General features: G+C 43.5%; 1 protein-coding gene across 5 annotated transcripts in view; it reads right to left on the bottom strand.

Moving 5' to 3' along the window:
* LOC114673596 (uncharacterized) overlaps positions 1-12122 on the bottom strand; it is a 202785-nt gene that overhangs the window by 3868 nt on the left and 186795 nt on the right. For 2 of the 5 annotated variants that reach the window (XR_013407827.1, XR_013407829.1), the window contains exon 3: positions 6934-7055. The exons of the other annotated variants lie outside the window; for them this stretch is intronic. The gene's annotated coding sequence lies outside the window, so the exon portion shown is untranslated. The remainder of the gene's footprint in view (positions 1-6933; positions 7056-12122) is intronic. 5 annotated transcript variants of the gene reach the window in all.

Here is a 12122-nt window from a genome sequence, read left to right as displayed (position 1 = left end):
GGGTTGGGCACAGTAGCTCCCACCTGTAATCCCAATGCTTTGGGAGCCTGAGGTGGGAGGATCACTTGAGGCCAGGCGTCCAAGGCCAGCCTTGGCAACATAGGAAGACCCTGTCTCTATTTAGTAAAATGTTTATGTTATAAAAGCAAAATCATATAATACGCGACAGTCCATCACCCAACCCAAGGACACCTTGCAGCCATCCTCATGCTCCTCCTCACTGAAGCCCTCTGTGTTTCCAAATTAGAGCTCTCTTTTCTTTCACATCTATACATAAGCAGGTAAACTGTTTTACATACATAAGATCATTTCTTATAAGCTGGTTTTTGTTCCGTTTTTTAAAATTTGCCTCTTCTACCCCATACCCCAAGACACATTAACATCTAGATCTTTCCATTTCTTTCCCCATGTTTGTATGATCATGGGAAAATACACAGTCATACATGTGCATGTGCGCTTGCATTTCCCTACCACACTGCTCTTCTGTGCTTTCTACGACTCCCTCACTGTCTTCATCCTCTGCACTCTCATGCTTTTTCTCCTTCTCCGTCTTCTCCTCCCAGCCTTATCTCCAGTAAGCCAGTAGCACCCCCTGGTGCAGCCTGACCCCAATATAGCCCTCAGGCAAGTTGCTGATACCCTGATCCCAGTCTTCGTTTCCTGACACAGAGGGGATTCTCAACAAACTCTTGTTTCTTTGTTTATTCAATTTTAAAAGTGTTTCCCTTGAAGATACACATGTTCTCTAAGCACAAATACAAAAAGCATGTAGGCAAATCAGTAAGACTACAGTTTAAAAGAATGCTGTGCTCTCTGGGTGGAGAGACAGGTATCCTGGAAAGTCGAGAAGGGGAAGAACGTTCATAAAATAGACCATCCACAGAAGGGAACTGCCTCTAATTTTCTGCGGGCAGAAGTGTAAATATGCAGCCAAGAGTGCTCTTCGGTTTGAACTGCTGAAGCTGGGAGAAAGAAAGCAACTTTGCTTAGCAGAGACAAACAAAAACAAAGCATCACAGTCCACGACACGTAACATGACTGTAAGAAAGTGACAGAGAAGTATAAAACCAACGTCATGCTAGAAAGAGTTGTGTTTTAATTTCTAAGGAATTACATCATAAATGTTCTTTAAGTTTGTCAGTAAACAATAACCAGTGGTACTCGCTGGTAAGGGGACAGAAAAAAAGCTGGAACCTGCAAGGGGCCCAGTATTTTCTCAGCAGTTATACAAATTTGTTCAAAACATTGCGACAGGATCTCATTCTGTTGCCCAGGCTGGAGTGCAGTAGCACGTTCATAGCTCACTGTAACCATGAACTCCTGGGCTCAAGAGAGCCTCCTGGGTCAGCCTCCCAAGTAGCTGGGACTACACGTGCACATCATCACACCTGGCTAATTTTTTTATTTTTGTAGAAATAGGGTCTTGATATATTGACCAGACTGGTCTCAAACTCCTGGCTTCCAGTGATCCTCCCACCTTGGCCTCCCAAAGTGCCAGGATTACAGGTATGAGCCACAGCACGTGGCCTAAAATTTAACTTTAAATTAAAATTACACAATTATAAGTCTTTAATATTCAATTTTAATTTAAGTTCGGACACTTAATATTTATAGCAGGCCTCCAGAGACAGGTCTTCACATCCCCTTGCTTTCCCCCCTTCGCCTACTTCCTGGTATGGAAATGAAAGCACAGAGGGGGTAACATTCCCAAGGTCACACAGCTCATGAGTGGCAGAACTGGGACACAGATAGAAAGCAGAAGCTGTAAAGAAGAAAAGCTGCCCATGCATGGAATCATACACCACACAGGAAGAACAAAAGGAAAACACACTATTGTAAGAACAAGAATAGAAAAAACCGAAAACAACACGTGGAAGTTCACATAAGACAGGAAAAGCAAATTGAAAAACTTTCTTCAATTTTATGAGGCAAAATTATGCACAGGAAGTCATGTTTCCTGTCTCCTTCCCTCCCCCTTACGTGGCTTCACGCGTCTCCCTCACCCCAGCTCCCTCATCCTGCCATAAGATAGCAGCAAAGTAAACACAAACACGAATTTCGTTCCGGATCTAAATTTCAATCCAAGGCCCTCTACTAAGATAAACGTTTTCACAGAACATATAACATGACCATAAAAGTTCAAACTCATAATAATACAGGACTGTGTGTGATTAAATAAAATACGCAAATAGGTCAACCAAGGGTACAAACCCCTAGCTGAAGTGCATTTTCCCAGAGTGAGACATATAACTTTCATATGCCTTAGATCCATTATTATAAAAAGTTAAGAATGATGGCCTTAGAGGTAAGTGGTATTGTATCTTGAAAAAAGAATCAATTAGTTAAGTACTAGTTTGAAAGGAAGGTAAAGATCTAGGCTTATAACCTGCCTGATGCTTAATAGTCTTCTAAGTGGTTTCCCCTGGTTCTAGGGCGAGAAAATTCACCACACATCTGCGCAGGGTCTCTGTTGGCAAGCTCTGCCTCCCTAGAGCAGAATGAGGCAATTTTTCCACCAGATGACCTTTCAGGTATTTACAAAGAGCTATATGCTCTCTTCCTCCCAAAACCTATTCTACTCCTTGTCAAAGAACTCAGATTCTCCCAACTGTAGGATTAGCTTTTGAAAACTCCCACCATCCAAACAGCTTTCCTCTAAGTACATGCACCAAGGAACCTGAATTCCCTCCTAAACAAGGTGCCCAGAGCCATGCCAATACTTCAGTTCTAACTGCACCATCTAGAGTCACAAGAAAGCATGTCTTCCATTCTCTTAGTTATACTTCTAACCACTCATTCTAAGAATGACCTCCTCATGGACATATAAATCACCCTCTAGTTCCACATCAATTAAAACATCAAAGTACCATATAAGTTGTCCTAAACTCCACTGACTCAATCCGAGACATTTGTAACTGGCTTCAGCATCCATGCGTGGGATCATAAAAACATACTTCTCAAACATCATCTTGCTGATCTCAATGCATCATTCTATCCTTTTAAAACTTGCGGAGCCCATCCTTAACTTTTCATCGAAAATATCTGCAATCCATTCTTGTTTCCATACTATCGTTGAAAAGCTAAGAGTTCCTTCTACACTATCGTTCATTGATAATTCACTGATAAATCACTCATTGGTGTCATTCATTGACACCAATGTTAGTAGAACACAGCAGGGGACAAAACAGCAGCCCCTTGTGCCAAAAGGATGTGACCCCACAATGCTTCCACAATGCTCATCTAATCACTCCTCAGGCACCCCTCTGCCCACCAGTCCCTGCAGCCACTGTATGTGCCCCCATCTTGTCCACGAGAGCATCATAAGAAACTCTGTCAATCATGTTAGTAATTATAATGTTGTCTCTCATGAAAAATAAAGAAAATGAAAGTGAAGACAGACAAGAAAATGAGGCTGAAGTACCATGACCAGTCCTACACAGTAACCTACAATTGCATAAGGGCCACTGTTTATTTTTCGTAGTACTCATAACTCACCAACTATCAAGGCTTTAAAAAACCTAACATGGGCTCAGCATCAGGGCTGCTAGCATGAAGCCAGAGCATCATATGCTCTCCTTGCTCAAAAACAAAATTGTCTCTGCCCATCTTTCATAATCAGGAACATCTTCAGCTCTCCTGAGCTCACAATCTCTGGTAATGGTTTGTGAATACACATATATTTCTTTTTTTTTTTTTTTTTTTTTTTTTTTGGTGCAGGGGCACAGGGCCAGATGTGGTGGGGGGAGGTGGAGACAGAATCTCACTCTATCACCCAGGCTGGAGTGCAGTGGTGCGATCTCAGCTCCCTGTAACCTCTGCCTTCCAGGCTCAAGCCTCAGCCTCCTGAGTAGCTGGGATTACAGGCACACGCCACCACGCCCAGCTAATGTTTGCATATTAGTAGAGACGGGGTTTCACCATGGTGGCCAGGCTGACCTCAGGTGATCCATCCACCTTGGCCTCCCAAAATGCTGGGATTACAGGCATGAGCCACTGGGCCTGGCCAAATGCACATACATTTCTAAATCATGAAATCGTGAAGTGAAATGATAGCATCTACACACTCATGTAGAATTTCTTCATCCATTTTAGGTTTGATTTCCAGTGACCCATTTTTTTTTGTCCAATACAGCATGAAAGGCATTCCTGCATAGTATTCCATGGTGTATATGTGCCACATTTTCTTAATCCAATCTGTCACAGATGGACATTTGGGTTGATTCCAAGTCTTTGCTATTGTGAATAGTGCTGCAATAAACATACGTGTGCATGTGTCTTTATAGCAGCATAATTTATAATCCTTTGGGTTTGTGTCCTTTGTAGGGACATGGATGCAGCTGGAAACCATCATTCTTAGCAAACTATCACAAGAACAGAAAACCAAACACCGCATGTTCTCACTTATAGGTGGGAACTGAACAATGAGATCACTTGGACTCAGGAAGGGGAACATCACACACCGGGGCCTATCATGGGGAGGGGGGAGGGGGGAGGGATTGCATTGGGAGTGATACCTGATGTAAATGACGAGTTGATGGGTGCAGCACACCAACATGGCACAAGTATACATATGTAACAAACCTGCACGTTATGCACATGTACCCTACAACTTAAAGTATAATAATAATAAATAAATTAAAAAAAAAAAAAAAAAAAAGAAAGGCATTCCTGAATGAAGGGAAACTCACTGGATCCACCACGGTGCCATCCAAGAATATCACCCTGAGTGATCCAGCCAAATGACAGGCTAAAGTGACACTTCTCAGCTTGACATTCAAGGTCCAATGAGCACAGGGCCTATATATGTTTCCAGATTTAATCCCCTTTACTCTTCTACTTAAAGTACATTTGCCCTGTAAAATCGTCCTCCTGCCCAACAGCTCCATGCTCTAAGCATCAAAGTCCAGCTAAAAGGCCACTTCCTTCATGAAACCTTTCCTAAATTATCTCCTCTCCTCCCTTCCCCACCAAAAAGGTAGAGGTGGAACTAGATATTTTCTCTCTGTGTCCTGAATTCACAGATCTTTCCTTTTGGAACGGTCATACCATGCTTTTTCATCACAGCCATGTCCATCTAAAATAGTTAAGTGTGTCTTTTTATTACAGTTATATGTGACTCATTATTGTCATTACATGTGTCTTATTCCCTTTATGAAATTATAAGCTCACTAGGCTGAAGGTTAATAGCACAGGCACTTCTGTTTCCTATGTAATTTCTGGGACAGCACTTTGCACATGGTAGGCACTCCAGATGAGGTAATCTCATCCTAACTTCAGCTCAGAAAGGTGAGATGTTCACTACAATGTGAGTCCCTTTTTTTTTTTTTTTTTTTTTTCAATCTTTCAAGATGAAAATTGTAAAGCCACCCTTCCCAACTGAGCAACTGGTTAGACGTCCTCCCAAGAGGGCTATATCAGAATATCCAAGTAAGAGTAGACAGAAAAATATATTCTGATCATCAGTTTGATTTATATTTGTCATAATACTTTACTTTGAAAATAAACTGAAGAAAATTTGGGGGATTTTTGAGTTATTAAAAGGGCACATGGGTTTTGAAAGATTGAGAAGTATTGTTGTACAGCTCTCCTTGGCTGCCAGGACTGCTGTGTAATGCTTTATCAGTTGTGAATTTTCATATATACATTCAACCACCATGCCTCCGAATGTAAATGCAATTTCATCTGACTTCATAAAACTTTGCCAAAGGAGCTCCAACTACAGATCATGCCATGTAATCAATTATCCTGTAGAACTTTAGGATACAGAAAAATGAACAGAGTATGAACCCAAAATTCAAGAGTAAATATAACAATGCAAAAAAATTCAAAATCCTAGTTTTCAAATTTTAGTTGGCATCTCTACTGGGTATGTATTTGGTGCCTATAGTGTTTTGCCACAGTTAATAGGACAATTGTATATGTCGTTACATATTTATGTACAAGTCAACGTATTCATCTGAAAGTCTCCTGGTAATAAAACCTCCACGTTTTCTGCAGTTGTAATTACTTAGGAATATGCAGGTTCTTGGTCTTATTTCATAATGTTGGTTATGTTTATTCTCAACAGGCACAATTATAATCTAACACTTGATGCTCTGCAGACTAAATGAACCTTACAAGTACAGTGTCCTTACGATATGGTTAAAAATTGAATTATTCTTTGGGAGATGTTAAAATATATATTCAGGGACTCTGCAGCTATCTATGGTGTCACATAACACAAAGTGTAATAGCTCTCTGGAGCCTGCTTTGCTGTCCTTATCTTATGTACATAATATGGGCAGCATATCACATTTTATTCTAATATATAAACAGGACGGTGTTCAGAATATCTTTTTTTATTGAGGTAGCAGAGGCTATTTTATTTTTATTTTACCATGAGTAGAAAGAGTAAAAAGAATATATACATAAATGAAATGCTGCTATTTCCCTCTACAGAGGACCAGGAGAGGGGGTAACGGTTTTTCCTAGTTTAGACCAAGGTGATATTTAAACAAAATATTATGTTCATTGGTATTTAAAATCTCCCCCAATCAAAATGCTGCAAGTTTCTCCAAAACAAGTTTCACTCACATTTGCCAACAAAAAGCATTTCAAGCATACCCTTAAAAAAAAAAAAAAAAAAAAGTCCTTTCCAGGGGAGAATTTCACCCAGAAAATAAAGGACATTCATTCCTTGCCGATTGTGCTTAATGTTTATTTTGTTTTGTTTTTGTCTTGGATGACTTTTTTCCCCAAGTGGAACTACTCACATTGCCAATTATAAAAGAAATGAATCGGCCGGGCGCGGTGGCTCATACCAGTAATGTCAGCACTTTGTGAGGCTGAGGCGGGTGAATCACGAGGTCAGGAGTTCGAGACCAGCCTGACAAACATGGTGAAACCCCATCTCTACTAAAAATACAAAAATTAGCTGGGCGTGATGGCACTCACCTGTAATCCCAGCTACTCAGGAGGCTGAGGAAGGAGAATTGCTTGAACCCAGGAGGTGGAGGTTGCAGTGAGCTGAGATTGCGCCATTGCACTCCAGCCTGGGTGACAGAGCGAGACTCCATCTAAAAAAAATAAATAAATAAAAAATAAAAAAATTAAAGAAGAAAAAGAAGAAATTAATCTTCATTAGATATATTTTAAAAAAGGTAAAAATGTAGTATTTTCGATTTTTTGTTTTTACACACATGGAATGAGTTCTATAACCCCAATTTTTCACTGTGCATGTCATATTCTTCCTCCCATATAAATACGTGTAGTAAAAACTTTATCATCGAATATTCCCAAGTAATAATCAATTACACTATAATCTATTCAACAGTTCCCCTTATTGTCAAGAGTTTAGGTTGTCTTCAATTTTTACCTTGTTAAATAACTTTTCACAGAAAATCAGTGAATGCACAACTTTATGGCACCCTTTACTTCCTTCAGATAAATTCCTAAAGGCAGAATCCCTGTGTTAACGGGTATGCACATTTGCATCTTCATCCAGAACTCTTAAGCTCCAACAAGGGTTTCTGTTTCATTTGCAAGTACTTCTCCAGTGCCTAGCAGGGCCTGGCACAGAATGAGCACTCTGGAATTATTTGTTGAATAAATACCTACTACCCTCAAGAGAAAAACATGCCACTCTTCATTCTCTCCCTCCATTTCCCCCACTTCCTGCTCCATCCCTTTCCTTGAAAAACTCTTCCTAATTGGAATGACCAGAGCACCTAATTTGAATGACCATCATTCAAACTGGAACATCTTTTTCTTGCTCAGGATGTTATTCCGCTTTTTACTAAAGTATAATTGACATGCAGTTACCACCATTTTTACTGTACAGTCTTGTGAGTTTTGGCATACAGTCTTGCAACTCCCACTGAGAGGTGACAATGTGCTAGCAGCCCTCACTCTCAGTGTCTCCTCGGCCTCCGGCCTCAGTTTCCACTCCGGCGGTGCTTGAGGAGGCCTTCAGCCCGCCACCGCACCATGGGAGCCCCTCTCTGAGCTGGCTGAGGCCAGAGCCTCCTCCCTCTGCTTGCGAGGAGGTGTGGAGGGAGAGGCGCAGGTGGGAACAGGGCTGCCGGTGTGAGTTCCGGAGGGCAGGGGCGCGGGCTGGGCGGGCCCCACACACGGAGCAGCCAGCTGGCACCGCTATCCCAGGACAGTGAGGGGTTTTAGCACCTGGGTCAGCAGCTGTTGAGGTTGTGCTGGGTCCCTCAGCAGTGCCGGCCCACTGGCGCCACACTCAAGTTCTCCCTGGGCCTTAGCTGCCTTCCCGAGGGGCAGAGCTCGGGACCTGCAGCCCGCCATGTCTGAGCTCCTCCCCTGCAGTGGGCTCCCAGGCAGCCTGAGCCTCCTCAACGGGCGCTGCCCCCGGCTCCCTGGCGCCTGGTCCCCTCCACAGTCCAAGGACTGAGGAGTGCAGGCGCCCACCACTCAGGACTGGCAGGCAGCTCCACCAGCAGCCCTGGTGCAGGATCCACTGGGTGAAGCCAACCGGGCTCCTGAACTGGATGGGGACTTGGAGAACTTTTATATCTAGCCGAGGATCGTATGTGCACCAATCAGCACTCTGTGTCTAGCTCAGGGTTTGTGAATCCACCAATTGGTACGCTGTATCTAGCTAACCTAGTGGAGACTTAAGAGGACTAGCACTCTGCGACTCTGTGTCTAGCTCAAGGATTGTAAACGCACCAATCAGCAATCTGTCAAACGGACCAATCAGCTCTCTGTAAAATGGACCAATCAGTAGGATGTGGGTGGGGCCAGATAAGAGAATAAAAGCAGTCTGCCCAAGCCAGCCAGCAGCAACCCACTTGGGTCCCCTTCCACAGTGTGGAAGCTTTGTTCTTTCGCTCTTTGCAATAAATCTTGCTGCTGCTCACTCTTTGGGTCCACGCTGCTGTTATGAGCTATGACACTCGCTGCAAAGGTCTGCAGCTTCACTCTTGAAGCCAGCGAGACCACGAACCCACCGAGAAGAACGAACAACTCCAGACACGCTGCCTTTAAGAGCTGTAACACTCACCACGAAGGTCTGCAGCTTCACTCCTGACAGCCAGACCATGAACCCACCAGAAGGAAGAAGCTCCAGACACATCTGAACGTCTGAAGGAACAAACTCCGGACACACCATCTTTAAGAACCGTAACACTCACCGCGAGGTCTGCGGCTTCATTCTTGAAGTCAGTGAGACCAAGAACCCACCAATTCCAGACACACCACCACCTCAATTACAGTTCTATCATCTCCAAACATTCCTCCAACCTATGGCAACCAATGATCTGATTTCTGTTCCTCCACAGTTGCTTTTCCAGAATGTCGCTTAAACGTAACCCTACAGCAAGTGGGTGGCCACTGGGTCCAGCTTCTTTCCCCCAGCACAGTGCACCTGGGAGTCACCCCGGGCACTGTGTCCATCAGTGGTTTATTCCCTTCTATGGAGGAAGAAGAGTCCATGCAGAATGCATCTCCCATGGAAGCCACACGTATCCTACCATGCTCCCGGACTTCGCTCTTGCTTCTCTAAAGAGCCATTCTCCCTGTACATGGTAGCCAGGCGAATATCTTGGCAGGTTAATCAGATCAGGTCATTTTTGGCTACAAAATCCCCACTGGCAGCCTTGCCCTGGCCTGCATGGCCCTGTGAAACTTCCCTCACTCTTCGCTCTAGCCACCTCTGCCTTGCTGTTGACACAGCTGTGCATGCTCCATGCCTGACTCTCCCGCTTCTAACATTTCAGGTCTCGGCCTAAAGGGTCCCTCCTCAGAAGGGCTTTCCTGGATGGTCCTCCTCTACCCTCAGTCACAGCCCTTTGTCATTTCTTTCCCAGTCTTTAACAGCTATTTTATGTGTTTGTTTATTGGTTCATTGTCTTCCTCTCCCAATAGAATGAAAGCTCCATGAAAGTAAGGATGGGTAAGCCCTGCTCACCACAGATCCCAGTGACTAGGCTAGTACTCCATACATTGTAGGCACTCAATAAATTATCTGTTGAATTAATGAGTATGGTGTCATCATAACATCTTTCCTAATTTATTTAGCTTTCTGGGTCATGTCTTGCTAAGAGTATATTAATCACTGAATGTTAGAAGTGAGAAGAAACAGATATTAATTAGTTCAGCCCTCTTGTTTTATAAATGAGGAAATGGCAGTCTTGAGTAACTGTGTGAATTACTCAAAGTCGCACAGGTAGGCGCTGTCACAGCAGGGCGGGGCCTGGCTCCTCAGCCTCAGTCTGCTGCTTATTCCCCTTGACAGACTGCAATCTCCATGGAACAAGGCCTCCTGGGTTAGGGAGGTGAGAAAAGCAAAGCAACGGCTCTAAGATGGACCTGATTTACTGAGCATCTACTGGCTTAAAACACACAGTGCAAGGAGCAATAGGAAACGAAAGATAAAGAAAAGAAGGGTCTTAATCCTTGAAGAAATTGCTCTCTCCTGAGGGAAAAGGATAGAACATACATATAGCTAATCACTAATAAAAGCAAGACAGGGTATAATAAAATATGCTGTTAAACAGAAATACAAAGTACCATGTAATGGCAAGAAAAAGACAGAAATCTCAATTGAAGGGGTGGGGAAATGAGATCTTTGAGTCTCTCCGCAATGTAGGTATGTGTGTGTCTGTGGGCGTATATGCATGTGTGTGTGTGGCTAGTTTAACAAAGTATCAGGCTGACCTCCCTCCACTGGCACACAAGGAAGGGCTGTATCATTCAAGGTCTGAGTACAGGATTTGTAGGTGATGCCAGAGGCATATGTCCCCTCTAACTCCAGCTACCCGTTTCCTTTTTAGTTCCTTGTTATTGCCCCAGTGGTGAAGTTCTAAAGAAAAGAAGCCACTGGGAAACTCAAATCTGTCAAACACTGTTCGCTCTAAAAAATGATTTCATAAGGAAAGAGGGTAAAATAATACCTAAAATAAAGCATGGGACTGATCTATGGATTTCAATTATCTGCAACCCTATCTGCTTACCAGAAAAATTGAGCGTTCTCTCTTCTGGTGAAGGAAGGAAATTTTTTTAAATTTACTTTAAAACACTGGCAGCTTCAAATGGCAACAAGAACACTGGCTTTGACCATCAAGAGTTGGTGATAAATTCTCTGCCATTACTTCATGAGACAGGTTTGAAAAGCCAACATATTGAAGATTAATATGCCATCTAAAAAATAACAGGTAAGATCCAAACTGCTCCAATCCCAATGTTACGTGCTTGTGTTCATTAACAGAAGACTGAAAAAAGGAGACACGGACTCCAAACGGAGAGAAAAGGAAACACCCTGAATTACAGAAAAGACGATGTACTTTTCCTATAGGCATTTCAACTGGCACCCCAAGAGCTGAATCAGACAAGGTTTTTGTTGTTTTGTCACAGGAGTAGGCAACGGTGCTTTTTAAAATGGAATTCAAGTGTATGTTTGCAGGGCACGCACTTTCCCCTTCTGCAGTGGTTACTTGACCTAGTAACGCACACCTGGTTGCTTCATAGCCTCTGCTACCTGCTGCCTGGCACCTGAATGCAACTGAGGCTGGACATGCACTCTTTTTTTTTTTTTTTTTGAGACAGAGTCTCGCTCTGTCACCCAGGCTGGAGTGCAGTGGCGCGATCTCTCCTCACTGCAACCTCCGCCTCCTGGGTTGATGCCGTTCTCCTGCCTCAGCCTCCCGAGTAGCTGGGACTACAGGTGCCCACCACCACGCCCAGCTAATTTTTTGTATTTTTAGTGGAGACAGGGGTTTCACTGTGTTAGCCAGGATGGTCTCAATCTCCTGACCTTGTGATCCGCCCGCCTCGGCCTCCCAAAGTGCTGGGACTACAGGCGTGAGCCACCGCGCCTGGCCTGGACCCACTCTTTTAGCATATCTCTTTCTAAGTAGTCACCTGCCTGAGTATTAATATAGCACTGTAATATTTCACTAATTTATTCCCTTCCTAATTCCTAACCACAAACACCTTATATGAATATTCCCAACAAACCCTCTCCACTTCTTCCTTCCTACCACAAATCCTATGGCCTTATTCTCCTCTGCAATGTGGACAGGCTGGACTGAGTAGCTGCCGGAGAATCCAAAAATCCACCTGAGCAGGTGGGGAGCAAAGCTAATTCCAGGGAGGGCAGCTGATTTCCGGGAGTGGGG

This window comes from Macaca mulatta, chromosome 17, assembly GCF_049350105.2.
Source record: "Macaca mulatta isolate MMU2019108-1 chromosome 17, T2T-MMU8v2.0, whole genome shotgun sequence".
NCBI lineage: Eukaryota > Metazoa > Chordata > Mammalia > Primates > Cercopithecidae > Macaca > Macaca mulatta.
The sequence above is the reverse complement of the archived record's forward strand: the minus strand, read 5'-3'. Positions and strand labels throughout refer to the sequence as shown.